Raw genomic sequence first — 14,675 nt, forward strand, 5'->3', positions numbered from 1 at the left:
ATTTATAGAGATTTATCCATGTGCTGGAAAAGGATTTGATATCAACATATATGCAGATTAGTAGGAGCATTTTCTTCATATTGATTTAGAGTTCAGTACTAGGAATATGTAGAATTAACATCTGTGTACATGACGAGTGATGAAAACTTTCAAAGGACGTCAGAATTGGTGTCTCTATCTGTGACTGTCCCAGAGGAACCTACCTGAGGGATTATTAAAGATCTGTCTATCTAGAAAGACTTGCATTGATTCACAGTGTACAATTCTTTCTAATCTATTAACATCTTCCTCCAAATCCTGTTTCTGCTGCATCAGAAGGGCTCAAACCTCCTGCTGTTGTCTGCTGGACCATCAATTCTACTTTATGATCATCTTCAAAGATAAAAACGTGAGTTTATTTGTGAACTCTGTGAAATGATGTTTAGTTTGAACCAATCCTGTGTCAGCTGCAGCCACATCATTGCCACGCATACAAATGGCTGCGTTCCTGTTTAGACCTGCTGGCTGTCAATGGGCTTCATTCCATTTCAGACTGCCGGTGGTCGCTGTGATCTAAACTCAACATGGCTCCTGTGTTAGAAGAGCCTCTGATTTTAAACTTTGCACATTGAATAGTTTCTTTGCAACACTATGGAGCTACCAGCCCAGTATATGTAGCCCACAGTAGATGGAGTTATCAAGCTGCACTGACAAACATCAGGACTCATGTGATCCCTACATGTGGACCTTTCACACATGGATCCAAGTGCAGATTCAACTCTGCATTACATTTGACTTCAGCTGTTCCACACTTTCATTTTCTAGCTGTGTCACTTCCTGCTTTTTGGATCAGAGAGTTTATCCATGTCCACAAATGTTTGGCTGCATGTTTGTATCATCTATATTTTCCAGTCTTCATACAGCCGATATTTCATGTGGACTCCAATCTGCCACCTGCCATCACGTTTTCAGGGTTCATTCAGTGTTGAAATGTAGGACAAACAGCAGCACATGTTCTCTAAATGTTTGCAGTCATTTTAAATGAAGCTGATACTACATGAGACATTTTGCACATTTATTGTCTTTGAACAGAGAATAATAAAGCCATCAAACATATACAGGCTGTGCAAATACAAACTTCTGTGGTGCATTTGATGACCTGCAGAGGAGAACAAGTCGGGCTTTTCAGCCCTAACACAACCTCTTTGTTCTCAATACTACAAAACCTTCAAAGGCTGATATGCAAGTTTGCATGAATCACCAACACAGTTGTGTTTGTTTCTAGTATAGTTATAAATAAGCTGATCAAATATCTGCTGACTGATTAGATCCAGTATCTATTACAGATGAACTGGATATCACAGCATGTTGTTGATCCGTCATATCAAACTAAACAGTGTTGCTGGTGTAAATATCCTCCAATAAAGTCAGATGAGGGCTGCTGTTGCCAGGTAACGATGATGTCACACTGGATCTTCTGATCTTTAGCATCGTAGCGCTCGGAGTCTGATGTTGGCTCATGTGTTGTCATACACCAACATGACGTTCTACTAGTCAAGGCCTCACCTTAACCCACTGATGCTGATCACACAGACCCACTAATAGAACTGTTTTATCAGGTTTATGCAGCGTCACCAGTAATGTCACATTTAATCAGACACATTTACATTACAAGCCCAATACAGCCATTATCAACATGTTAAATTACATTATACATCTGCACTGATTTAAAGTATTTTAACCTGATTCATTGTTTCAGGAGGAGATTTCCATCAAACACTGGATCCTAATTCAGATCAAACTAACAATCCAAAGCAGCAACTTTCAAATCACTGGATTCTTCTTGGTGGCTTTCAGATGAGCTCGTGTTACAATCAGCTGCTGTGTGTGTTGTTGTTGTGTAGCTGAAGCTCTGACTCACATTTCATATGTGACCAAAGGAAACTTGGTGCTGTGTGACACACTTTAGATTCTCTGCTGCTGCTTTGAACTCTTCAAACTAAAGAGCCAAACTGATGATTGACTGTGCAGCTCTGACATGGCACCAAATGTCCCTGTTATCAGCTGCTGGATGGACGTTATCAGAGCTTTTTAGTCCCACACGGATCACCAGGAGCTCCTCCTCGGTCTGCAAACAGGCTCAGCAGCTCTGATCATTCATTGGAGTCAGCACAGAGTGTGGAGACATCTAGTGGTCGTGGAGAGTAGCGCCATCAAAGCTCTGCTGGTGAATGTAGTTACTGTAAGGTCTCTGATGGAGCTCTGTGATTGGTGGATTGTCCAAACTAAATCAAGTTTCTTTGTCCTCTGATAAACCATGAAAGGACCGATCAGCTGATCAGCAGTCAGGACATCAGTATCGTGACTCGAGTACTGGATCAAATGTGACCCTGAGCTTTGTTTTGACCTACAAAGTTCACATCCTGCTTCTTCTTCCAGTTCAAAACATGCAAAAGTTGATTGGTTTCCACAGCAGAGCCTGACACAGCGCTCCACGCCTTCTCCTCATCACATTTGTGCTTCCTGACGTGCAGCTGCTTCCTAAACTTCCAGACTTCTAACTTCATTCATAGGGAGGAGATCACTCCACTGCACTGCAGACAGACTTCACACTTTCATGAATTCCTTCTAAGGCCTGATGTGGCTTTGCTTCCTGCTACATGACACATTTATTCACACCTTATGAACCAATCAGGAGCCTCCTACCTGTTCCCACAGCCGCCTCATTAATAACAGGAAGTCAGTGTTTCTGTGAGCCGACGAGCTGAACTCAGACTTTTCACTTATACCACGTCTTATTTCTTTCTTTATTGTATTTATTGATTTGACCTGCAGTGATTTTATTTCTATATGTAGATATTTGATATTGTGTAACTGAAGCTGTGTCCACGTTTGATCTCAAAGTGACACTCTGTCTGTGTCCTCAGTTTCCCAGCATGCCTCGGCTGTGGAGCTGTATGAGGGAGAGCTGTTTGTCCTGCTGCCCTGTGAGTTTCCCACTTTTGAACTGGACGGCCCCACAGTGGTGTGGAGTCGCTCCGACCTCAGTCCTCCAACCGTCCACCAGCTTCAAGGAGACGAACTGAAAGATCCAAACCAGCGTTACAGCGGCCGAACATCCATGAAGACTGACGCTCTGGAAACTGGAGACCTCAGCCTGAACCTGACCAACCTCCACCTGTCTGACAGCGCCACCTACACCTGCTCCGTCACATCATTTAGACTGAGAGATGTCCCACTGCAGGTCAAAGGTCAACATCAAACCAAAACCCTGCTGTAGACGATCACAATCACTCAAACTGAACTTTTAATATTGTCACAATAAGCATGCTTGCTTCACCATTTTAAATCTGAGCAGATTCTTTAATTCATTACATTCAGTCAAAGGTCACCTGCCAATTTGTGTTTCTCTACAGAACCATTTCCATCCTGGGCCACAGCTCTGCTGGTCCTCCTGGTTCTCCTGGTTCTCCTGGTTCTCCGGGCTCTCCTGGTTCTGCTGGTTCTGCTGGTTCTCCTGGTTCTCCTGGTCCTCCTGGCTCTGCTGGTTCTCCTGGTTCTCCTGGTTCTCCTGGTCCTCCTGGCTCTCCTGGTTCTGCTGGCTCTCCTGGTTCTGCTGGTTCTCCTGGTTCTCCTGGCTCTGCTGGTTCTCCTGGTTCTCCTGGTTCTCCTGGCTCTCCTGGTTCTGCTGGCTCTCCTGGTTCTGCTGGTTCTCCTGGTTCTCCTGGCTCTGCTGGTTCTCCTGGTTCTCGTGGTTCTCCTGGCTCTCCTGGTTCTGCTGGTTCTCCTGGTTCTCCTGGCTCTGCTGGTTCTCCTGGTTCTCGTGGTTCTCCTGGTTCTCCTGGCTCTCCTGGTTCTGCTGGCTCTCCTGGTTCTGCTGGTTCTCCTGGTTCTCCTGGCTCTGCTGGTTCTCCTGGTTCTCCTGGTTCTCCTGGCTCTCCTGGTTCTGCTGGCTCTCCTGGTTCTGCTGGTTCTCCTGGTTCTCCTGGCTCTGCTGGTTCTCCTGGTTCTCCTGGTTCTCCTGGCTCTCCTGGTTCTGCTGGCTCTCCTGGTTCTGCTGGTTCTCCTGGTTCTCCTGGCTCTGCTGGTTCTCCTGGCTCTCCTGGTTCTGCTGGCTCTCCTGGTTCTCCTGGTCCTCCTGGTTCTCCTGGCTCTCCTGGTTCTTGTTCTCGTCATCTCTGGAGGTCTTTTATTTCATTTCCGGCACTATTTTAAGTCAGGTGAGTGTCTCCTACTGCACTACCCATAATGCCGATGGTTAGCAGGTAGGGGTGGGTTTTGATTAGTGATTGAAATCGATTCTAGCTTGGATAACGTCATATTGATTCATTAAAATCCTGAATCGATTTTTAAATATAAATGTATTTTAGCTGAAACGCCTGAATCTCAGGTTAAAGCTCCCACAGTTTCAACAACCATCAAACAGCTGAAACAGTAACTGAGAGCAGGAACACGGATTCTGCACAAAGACGCATCAGGATCAGTTTCATCTAAAAATCTCTGTTTTCTGCATTATTGGCTTGTTGTTACCCACCAGTCTACCGTTGTTGACAGCGCTGTCGGCCGCTGGGTTTGTTGGTGTTTTTGACTTAGTCTCATTTCTGCTGCTCAAAACTGAACAAACTTTGTAAAATGATGCAAAACTCTCAGCTGTGTCTGTAATCAAACCTCTGTAACTTTGCTTCACTTCATCAGGTCATGTTCACATGTGTTTTTGTTCTACTGCAGAATATTTTTAAGGTCATCTGCTATAAAAAGCCAGGCCAGGAAAATCTGCTTCATGTTCTTCTGTTTTATCCTCAGTGACTTTGACACAAAGGCCTCTGCTGTGATGCTCACACCTCTGATGAAGTCTCACAGTGTCAGCTTTCTTTTATAGATATAAAAATATGGAAATGAATGATAATATTTCTGACTGTCTGAGGCAAACTTCAGCGATTAAAAGTGAATGGATTGTAGAAATGAGTGAGGATACCCAGCCCTGTTAGCAGGTGTCCTCTGGTGGCTCCTTGACTGTCACACAATCATGTGCTGACAGGAAATGTTGCAGCAGCTTCAGTAAATGTTCCTCCCTGAGTTGTGCTCAGTCATGTGGTGGAGAGCTTCAGATGTTCAGAGCAGGAGAGCTCCAACAAGACCAGGACTGTGGATTTCCACCATCTGCTGCCATCACAATATAACTGCTTACTGTTAGTAGTGCAGTGTCAGTGGATGCATTTGACCAAAACCAGAGTGGAAACGCTCACAGATGTGGTGTTTCTTCAAGCAGGCTGTGAGGTGGGCAGCAAGCGGCTTCTCAACAAGCTTTGACCTGAAAGAGAAACTGATCTATAATGTTGATGTAATGTTGGATCTAAGCTGGGTTTGCTGAGCTTTGCTTCCACAACGGCATGTTTGAAAAAGCTGGAACACTCCAGTCTGAAGAAAAGCGTTAAAAAGGTTTACAAGGCAAAAAGCTTTGTGGGGAGAATCTCTGAGGGAGCTGCAGACGGCTGATTCTCATCAAATGTCACAGGTGTAAAAGTAGAGCAGCAGTGAGCTGCACAACAAGAACGCTCTGGGGGGGTTGTCATTGATTTCTGTGATCTACAGAAAATCAGACTTTTGTTGCCGTCTGCTTTAGAGCCACATTTATAGGTGAGGCAGCTCGAGACGCAACAGCTGATTGTGTCAAACAAAACTTTGGATTTCTCCCATTTTCTGATCTGAGTTTTGTTTCTGAAGTTTCAAATAGACTCATTTATCCAATGGCACGTCCTCAAGTGAAGGTCAACAAAGACGCAGTTGTGGTCACTCAAAGCTACATCCTCCGCAGACACGTTGCTGATGCTGAGGCCCAAAGAAAGGAAGTGTGTGAGACATGGCCGACTGTGGAGGCTCAGTCTGTCTGTTCTTCTTCATCCAACATGTCTGCAGCACTTTACAGGACGCTGCAGACTAGTTACCAAAGAACGAGTCAGGAACACATCAGGACAGAGGTCAGAGGTCATGGTGGGACCAGTATCAGTTTGCTCCATTGAATCCATTCAGCCTGTGGCTGATAATGTTTCTAATAATGACAAACTGGAAACACAACTTTACGATTGTTTCTTTAACATCATATTTCCTGAAGTATTCAGACACTTATTTGAAGCCCCTTCAGCAGGAATCACAGCAGCAGCTGTTTTTGATGCAACGAGCCTCGTCCACACCTGGAGTTTCTGTCCTTCTACTTTCTAAATACTCACAGGCTCAGGCAGTGGGCTCACAAAGAGGGGGCTCTGAGCCCTTTATCGTTTGCAGTGCTGATGAACACTCTGATGTTTGCAGACAAAGTTATGATCTGTAGTGAGAGTGAGGAGGAGAGTCTGGAGAGAAGAGAAAGTACAAACAAGGAGAGATGAGGAGGAGGTCAGGGCTGATTTATGACAGGAGGAGAGCAGTAAGAGTGAAGAGGAGGAGATGCAGTGAGACCTGCTGTGATGGAGGCACACAGACAGGAGGAGCTGCAGGTGCAGAGCTGAAGATGCTGAGAGTTTGGTTGGAGGTGAGCAGGATGGACAGGATTAGAAAGAAGAAGATCAGAGGGATCGCTCAGGTCCAGCAGAGCTGCAGTCAGACTGTGTGCTGGATGCTCCACAAACTGACTCAGTGTGTGTGTCAAGTTCACACAGTGCAGAAACAAACAGCCTTCACTTTACAACATGATCACAGGTTTATTGATCCATCAGAGCAGCTGGAAGGAAGAGACGAGCTCCTGAACATTTCCTGCTGCACAAACAAAGTGATTCATTATTAGTTTGATTAGATCTTTGATGTCACAGCTGAAACATGCTGATGTCACACAGTTTGATCAGACTGTGCATTGGTGCATAGTGTTGGTTTTACCTACATGATTTTATTGTCATATTTATGTTTGTTTATTTAAATATCAGGTTTGATCCTGATATTGTGTGTTTTAGTGTTGTTGCACAATATTCTTTTAATCCACTGTGGACTAAGCGGACAATAGTAGCACCTGTGGAGGTGGGGGCGTTCCCCGAGGCGGCCTATCAGCCGCCAGACTGACCTGTTAAAGGGGATGGTGAGCGCAGAGATGGGAAGGCGACGCACGAAAGGCGAGCAGGAGGAAAAGAAACGCGCGCAGCCAGCATAGTGGGAGGCGATGCAATCCACAGCAGGGCAGGGGTGTCCCTCTGCCTGCATCTGGCGGTGCTACGACGGAGGCCGTGTTCAGGTGTGGAGTGGGGCGGGACTGTGACACGCTGTCAGGAGGAGACAGGTCTGCGACAGGAGCCCCGCCCCCTTGTTCTTCTGGCCGGCGTGGTTTCCATCCCGGAAGAGAAATTCCTCTCCTGTTTCAGATAAGGAACATTTGCCCGCGTGTGGCTGGACTGTGGCATTATGGGAATTTTAGCATATGGAAACATTTGTTTAGCCTTTGTGTTGACAGTGTAGAGTTATTTCTGCCTGCAGGGTTTTTAGCGTGTTGAGACTCTTTTTATTGTATAGGGGGATTTAACCTGTAACTCTGGTTGTGTCTGTTTCCATGGAAATAAATGGTGTGTTTAAGGCCAACTTAGTGTCTGTGCCCTGAGCGCTGACCCACTCACTCCCCTTCTACTTGTATGCGAACGCACTTTGAGGTGCAGATTTAGATCCACCACTTTTAGCGGCTCCACTAACACTGAAGCCTCACACAGAAAGTCATTTCCATGTGACGTTTATTTACTTTCCGGCTCTTTGAAGCTTCGCTGCCAAATGTGGAGGAAAAGTTTTATCTGGAGCTCTGCAGCAGGTATAAACTGATATTAATCTTTAATCTGTCAAAACTGAGAGCAAACAAAAGAACTGCTGTATAATGCAGTCCACCCACTTAGTTTCATTGGTCACATGACTGCATCATATGACTAAAATGCGTCGTTGTTTTCAAAAAGCTCAGTTTTCCTTGACCAAAAACGCCGTCTCAGTGTGGAGGCCAAACGGAGAGAAAAAGAAGCTTTTAGAAGGAAAACGTATCAGTGTGGGCGTGGCCTCCGTCCTCTGCTCTGATCGGCTTCAGCTTTCTCTGCACCTCTGAAACCTGCTGCTGTCTGTACACCTCATGCTGTGTTTGCTGTTCTCTCTCTGCAGGGACGGTTCAGGTCCAGGATCAAACATCAGGAACAGAAGAAGCTCCATTGATCCGACTCCTCTGATGGCTGATCAATCAGTTTGATCTGTTTGATTAATGATCAGTGATGTCAGAGTGGAGTCAGTGTGATGTATGAAATATATCTTAAACTATCATAAACATGTTTTATCATATAACTCATTTTTCTACATTTTCTTCTACAGATCAGTTTATGTCAGTATGTCCATGAAGGTTCTCCATCATCCAGGTCATCGTAGTCGAAGGAGCTTGGAAAGAAAAGCGTCTGGACTTCTTTAAGTTGCTTGAAGACGTTTCACCTTCATCTGAGGAGCTTCTTCAGTTCTAGGGCTTAAATCTGGGACTCAAATGGTGAAGAGTCCCAGATTTAACCCTGGTGGAGTGTCCCCCTAAGATCCCTTCCCACTCACACCCCGGGCCATCTGACCTCAGGAAGTCACATGATAGGGTGAGAGACAAGCTTGTAGACAAACAGCTTTTTACACTATAATTACCTGTTTGGGTCCAGTGAGTGTCAATGACAGGAAATCCTCACCTGGTGGTGAGTGAGAGAAACCACAGCAGAGACCTCTGTGTTTAAGAAATGGATGGTTATGGTCGCTGATGCTCTCAGCTGGCTCAGTTTTCACACCAGCACACAGGTACGAGTGCACAAGCTCCCACTGTGGAGTAGACACTACAGGGACTACATGTGAACACCTGTGGAGCTGTTCACACAGACTGTGTAGTTACAGGAAGCTGCCAGCAGGTGGAAGCACATCACCGCAGCGTCAGCCTGCAACTAAAACCTCTGCAGAGACTCTGACGGGTGTCAAACAGGCAGCAAGTTTACATAAAAGCTGCTTCAGGATCAAACTCATCAGGATGTGATAATAGGATGATTCCTTTGTGACATCATAATTAATCATTACTTAACATAAGAAATGCTTTATTTATTTCACAAGTTTGAAAATGAGGCTAAATAAGGTGAAAAACATGTCAGTGTAATATATAAATATGACAGGAAATGTCTTGGATAATTAACAGCTGGGAAAATAATACTAAAGTCCGTTGAAGCTGGAGATGTTGGAGGGCAGCAGGAGCAGTCAGGGAGATGGTCACCCTGGCTGACTGCAGTGATGACCCCTGTGAGGGACTAAAGAAAAAAACACCCCCTACTGTTCTGACTGTGCATCACATGGACGGGGGTTTGACTATATCATGTTTAAGATGATTGTACTTAGACACACTGATGCACATGTTGTTTCTACTTTGAACTTACATACAAGTGTTTCCTTCAATGCTTTATGTGACTGTGAACAGTGTGTCTGTGTGTGTGTGTCACACTGTGGACAGCAGAGATACTTCCAGCCCTTGTGTCGGAGCTCCACCTTGTGGCAGGTTTAAGAACTGCTGTTCTTGTAAAGCTAAATGAGACTGATGCACCTCCGTAACAGACTGTAGAGGGTTTCTGGGGCAGTGACATGAACACTTTGTCTTTATTTATACTGTCATATTTTCCTGTTACATAAACCACAGCATGCTGAATATGAATAAACTGCATTTATGCAACTCAGTCTCTGCTTCTGACTGAGGAAAACCACAAATCATGTCTGTGACGTCTCCATGAAACAGACTCCTGACAGCCTCTGGGGAGAGAGCTCACATTAGCCCTGTTTTATTTTCTTACATTGGCTCCTGGTTCATTTTAGATTTGATTTAAAATTCTCACACTTAAGCTGTGTGAATATTTTCAGTCGCGTTATTCAGCTCCTGCTCAAACTGTATGATTGAATCTCAGGGGTTAGAAGTTCAAAGGTCACAATGCAGGTTTCAGGATGTTCCCTCACTGTAACAGGTGGAGGAGAGGAAGCTCAGGTGGATCCTCTGAGGAAGAGGAGCGATCCTACAAACCACATGATCACATGACCAGAGGGGCGTGGCCTTCAGTGGTAGTAATAAGTCCACATGTGACACTTTGAAGGCTCCAACAAAGCAGACCTGTGATCACTTTAACTCAGTATGATGGATTGTTTGGATTTGTCTTTGTTTCTCTGGCTTTTCTTGTGTGTCTGTGTGTCTTTGTGTGTTGGATAGAGTCATGTGACCTGCCCAGGGACGACACATGAGCAGCTCAAATCTGGCAGGTTTCCATCTTCTGTTTTTATCCTGATGTCCATGAACATGAACTCTGTCCCTGTCAAATAAATCCAGATAAAAACAGCCGGTTACATTAAATCTGATCCAGTGTTGTTCTTCTTCTGTGGTGTTTGTGATGGAGCAGCTGCTCCTGATGTGTGTGAAGATGAAACCTGGGCTCCTGCAGCTTTCTTTGCTACAGAAAGTTACATTTAAGATGTTTAATGTCACATACAATGAAGTTTAGGACTCATTTAAACCAGCATGAACTAACAGTTGTATCAGGAAAGGGAAATAAATGAGATGTGAACACCAAGAAATAAGTGAAATGATGATGAAGAATGCAGAACTATAATTTAACCAAAACTAGATCCCCCAGAAACATCCTCAGAAATCCAAACCTTGTCTCTGAGACCCAGAAGTAACACAGTCCACACTAGACTGTGGATCCACCACAGCCCTGCAGGACTGTTTGGACAATATGGTCTGGAGTGTATTCACAGAAGGATCAGACTTGGAGGGCCACACATCTGCTGTCCTCTCATACATCTGCACTGAGAGTGTAACAACAACAAAGACAAAGTGTTCCCAAAGCAGAAGCCATGGCTCAACAGTGAGGTGCAGCTCTACTGAGAGCAGCGCCTTCAGATCAGGAGACCAACAAACCTACAAAGAGGCGTCTGATCTAAAGGCATCAAAGAATCCAAACGCAGATTCAAACAGCGCATCGAGGAACACTTTAACACAAACCACTCCAGAAACATGTGGCAGGGATCAAGACACTCACTGGCTACAAGGACAATCGCACACAAACAAACTCCCCGCACATCACCTCACCTGACACCATGAAGCAGTTCTTTGCCCGCTTTGACCAACAAAACAGTGACACCAACACCTATCCTGCGTTACAGAGAGGGACGACGCCCCCATCCAGCTGGAGCAGCATCAGGTCAGAGCCACACTGACAGAGTCTATGCGAGGAAAGCAGCTGGTGCTGACGGTGCAGCCGGTGGAGAGCTTAAAGCAAGTGCAGACCAACTAGCAGAGGTTTCACCACCATCTTCAACCTCTCACTGCTACAGTCTGTAGAAGGCAAACAGGTGGACAGAGGACGCCATCATTACAGCTCTTCACACAACCCTCACACATCTGGACAGTAGGAAACACGTACGTGAGAATGCTGTTTGTGGACTTTACCTTCAACACAGTTCAAGCCCACAAACTGGTTCATAAACTCAGCAACTTAGGACCCAGCAGCTCACTGTGCAGCTGGATACTGGACTTCCTGAGCAACACACCCCAGAACATCAGGATGGGAGCCACACCTCCTCCACCCTCACTCTGAACATGTGTCCTCAGTCCCCTCTTATACTCACTTTTCACCCATGACTGTTCTCCACACCAGTAACACCATTATAAAATGTGCTGATGACACCACCATCATAGGACTGATGGACAACAACGATGATTCAGCTACAGAGAGGAGGTTCAGCATCTGAAGCAATGGTGTGACCACAACAACCTGCATCTGAACACAGCCAAGACCAAGGACATGATAATCGACTTCAGCAGAACAAAGCCATCTGAGCACTCCACCCTCTACATTGATGGAGGAGGTAGAAAGGGTGGAGAGCTTCAAGTTCCTCGGAGTCCACATCTCGGCCGACCTTACCTGGTCCACAAACATCTCCCACCAGGTAGGGAAAGCACAACAAAGGCTGTACTTCCTCAGGAAGCAATGTCAAGCCCCAAAGCCTGCTAATTAATTTCTACTGCTCCACCATCGAGAGCCTTCTGACCTCCTGCTGCACCCTCTGCTTCAACTGCTGCACTGTGGAGGACAAGAGGAAACTGCAGCGCGTGGTGAGGGCAGCAGAGCGGCCAATCGGCACTTCACTAACCCCCCTCAGAGACATCTATACTGGCAGCCTTCAGCAGGAAGCATCATCATCAAGGACCCCTCCACCCTGGACACTCACTTTCCCACCTTCCCTCTGGTAAACTCTACATGTAGCACTTACCTGGATTTATATAAAGAACCAATGGATAATTACCAAGGTAATGAGTAATTTGGGCTAGTATCAGAAGATAAAGAACGACTCTTAGAGCTCTGGTACATGAATGGCAGAGAAACCAGACAAAACACAGTTGTGTGGCTTAAAAAGTACTTTAGTGATTTTAAGCCTTTTAAAAGAAATTTGTAAACAACACAGTGTTACAACAGGTTTTAACAGAATGTCAAGTATAAAATTCTCCCCAAAGTAGCAAAAAAATAGAATAAAATAAAATTGTGCACAAGTAAAAGTATTAGTCTTTTTTAAGTCCAAATGGTACCGGTGGGGCCCATGACAAACGGGTGTATTGCAATAGAGTCCGTCCAGTGGTAAGAGTGTGTGTGATTGTCTATCCTACCGTACTACTTGTACAGTAGAGGATTGTAGTCCATCAATGTGCAAATGAGTGTGCGTGTGTATATATATCGTCTCCTAGGATCTTGGGTTGGCTCGCCATCTAGTGAACACTGGAACACTCTGGGTTCTGGAATCGCTGACCTGGTCTTTGGATTCGTCCCATATAAAAAAACCTGACCTATAAACAATGGCCAAATATATGTCACGAACAATTTAGGAATAACTCTCACAAATTAAACTAGTGTCACAGTGCAGTAACTACTATTCAGATCAGCTATCATCAATTCAATCATCATCAGTTCAGTCATGTTGTACAACATTAAAATATGAAGTTCAAAGTATCAATATCCAAAATTTCACAGTATCAAGGTTCAATACTTGTTTGTAACCTGCAGTAACATTAAAGATTATCTACAAGGTTTCAACATTCAGGAATTATAGTCACCATATAATTCACTTTCATTGTAAACATTAATTACATTCATCAGAATAAACTCACTGTACATATATATCTTGAAGCGAGATCGATCAACTGTAGACCAGACAACAAACGACGGAGGCCCAGAAAAGTGCAATCAAACGATGAGTTTATTGACAACGGAGAACAACCGTCAGCATATGGCTTATTTGCTCTGACAAAAATACACTGAGTTCTGGTTTTATAGCATAGAGGATCACACCCCCACATACACGTCAATACAGGTCAAAAATACATTATGTCCAGTCATTGTTTACAGACAAGGGTACATCTTGTACATCTTAATAACTATAAACAGACATATAACTTCTCTCTTTGATAACACCTTCCTTTTAAGGTAATAACTTCAAGCTTCAGGGCCTCTAAGGGCTAATAATGGACCCTCGTCCTCAATCACTAAGTAGACTGAATTGGCGCAGGTCTCAAATAAGAAGCAGAAGACACTTGGGCCTTCGCTCAGGCCTGTTGCTAGATTTATGTGTATTGTAAGCATGCATGCAAATAACCTGCTATGTTCTCATCTTCCCTCAACATGTATCACCTGGACACTCTCACCAGTGAAGCTTAAAACCCTCTTGGATAGAACATCAACTCTAAACAAGCACAGTTATGCATTGTGTATAAAATAAACTCAACCTGTGAATAAAATGAATGTGATGACAAACATATTCAATGCAATATGAACCCTGTAAACAATATTACTGATAAAATAATACTGTAGAACATGTTATTAATGCATTTATCATAAGGCAGATTATATGGCAGCAATAAAAGAATCTCTAAATCCCAACAACACACAAAGCTCCAACTGTCTGACAACAACAGGAAGGTGACACGTGTGGAGGAGGTTCAGTCATATCCTGATCATCCAGACAGATTTGATGTTTATCATCAGCTGCTGTGTAGAAATGGTCTGACTGGTCGCTGTTACTGGGAGGTCGAGTGGAGAGGAGACGTTCGTATATCAGTGAGTTACAGAAGCATCAGAAGGAAAGGAGGCAGTGATGACTGTGTGTTTGGATTCAATGATCAGTCCTGGAGTCTGTGGTGCTCTGGGATTGGTTACTATGTCAGTCACAATAACAGAGGAACACCCATCTCCTCCTCCTCCTCTGTCTCTAACAGAGCAGCAGTGTATGTGGACTGTCCTGCTGGCACTCTGTCCTTCTACAGAGTCTCCTCTGACACTCTGATCCACCTCCACACCTTCAACACCACATTCACTCAAACTCTTTATCCTGGGTTTATGTTCTGGTCTCCTGGTTCCTCAGTGTCCCTGTGCTGAGTGTAAAGAGTGTCTCCTGTTAGAGAAACACTCTGACTGTTGAACAGATAGTTCAGTCTGTACATGTCTGTCTCTTTCACTCACAAACACGTTTTCACATTCATGGATTCAATCAGTTGATGTTTGAAACTCTTCTAAATGACTCCTTGTAAACTTCTTCCTCTTCAGTCACAAACAAACAGGAAGTGATGTCACATGTGTTCCTGTCCACACAGCAGAATGAGTCTATTGCTGACAGCGATGTACAAACAGAGCATTTCTGAGGCCAAAATA

The 14,675-nt window shown here is 44.6% G+C and overlaps 1 long non-coding RNA gene across 1 annotated transcript; it reads left to right on the plus strand.

Moving 5' to 3' along the window:
• The first annotated feature begins 343 nt into the window (after nt 1-343).
• Nucleotides 344-3,461, plus strand: LOC112845055 (uncharacterized). The gene is made up of 3 exons (XR_003217850.1): nt 344-388; nt 2,907-3,230; nt 3,396-3,461. It is a non-coding gene; the product is annotated as an uncharacterized LOC112845055 (long non-coding RNA).
• The last annotated feature ends 11,214 nt before the right edge of the window (nt 3,462-14,675 follow it).

The sequence above is a fragment of the Oreochromis niloticus genome, unplaced genomic scaffold (genome assembly GCF_001858045.2).
Source record: "Oreochromis niloticus isolate F11D_XX unplaced genomic scaffold, O_niloticus_UMD_NMBU tig00002652_pilon, whole genome shotgun sequence".
NCBI lineage: Eukaryota > Metazoa > Chordata > Actinopteri > Cichliformes > Cichlidae > Oreochromis > Oreochromis niloticus.